This window comes from Penaeus monodon, chromosome 19 (assembly GCF_015228065.2).
Source record: "Penaeus monodon isolate SGIC_2016 chromosome 19, NSTDA_Pmon_1, whole genome shotgun sequence".
In the NCBI taxonomy this organism is placed as follows: Eukaryota; Metazoa; Arthropoda; class Malacostraca; order Decapoda; family Penaeidae; genus Penaeus; species Penaeus monodon.
In genome coordinates this window covers 20,528,754-20,529,525 of record NC_051404.1, presented here as the reverse complement: position 1 = coordinate 20,529,525, position 772 = coordinate 20,528,754, and positions in this window count along the sequence as shown.

Below are 772 nucleotides of genomic sequence, written 5' to 3'. Positions count from 1 at the left end.
TTTCTTTCATGAGTAACAGCTGAACATGAGTCAAGTTGCCTAAACATGTTATTGGCAGCTTAACATCTTGCTCGGATCAGTTACATGGTACGTGTATCGTTTAATGGGTCGATGGAGCATCCTAGACTGCATGAGCCCTCGGTTACTGATCCTGCTGTGTGCGAATCTGACTCACGATTTTCCCATGCTACAATTAATTATATATAAACCCCAATATATGCAAAAGGTTAATGAAATATCTCCAAATATACTTTTGTGATTTCTCCACGCCCTTTTATCAACAGGGTAAAGATTTTTACCATTCGTAGTAGCTACTGATCCTCGTCTTCATGGATCTGTCTTCATAACCCATGAACACCAATTTCTTTACTAAACCCAGTATTTGTAATGAGCCTTTAATTTCATATACACATGTATATTCCTCTCCTTGCTATGCCCGTTACACTATCTTATGAACGGATGAGTTTTGAAGAAAAAATCGAAGTTTCACAGTGGTGGAACCAATTTCAAATGCTTCCGCAGTCTGATTAGATGATTCTCTTATCATTATTGAAATGGCTATGTCAAAATGGTCATCTTGCCTGCGGTAATCATGATACTTGGTGATAATGGCTGCTGTGATAGTGATGGTAATAATATCGATTAGATGGCAACACAATAAAAAAAAGTACGAAAAGTGCATAATATGCAAATGCTAATGTGACCTCGTCTTGTCCTGTTCGTCCGGCTGCGAAGGAGAGCGACGTGGACGAGACGAACAAACGGTCCCTCA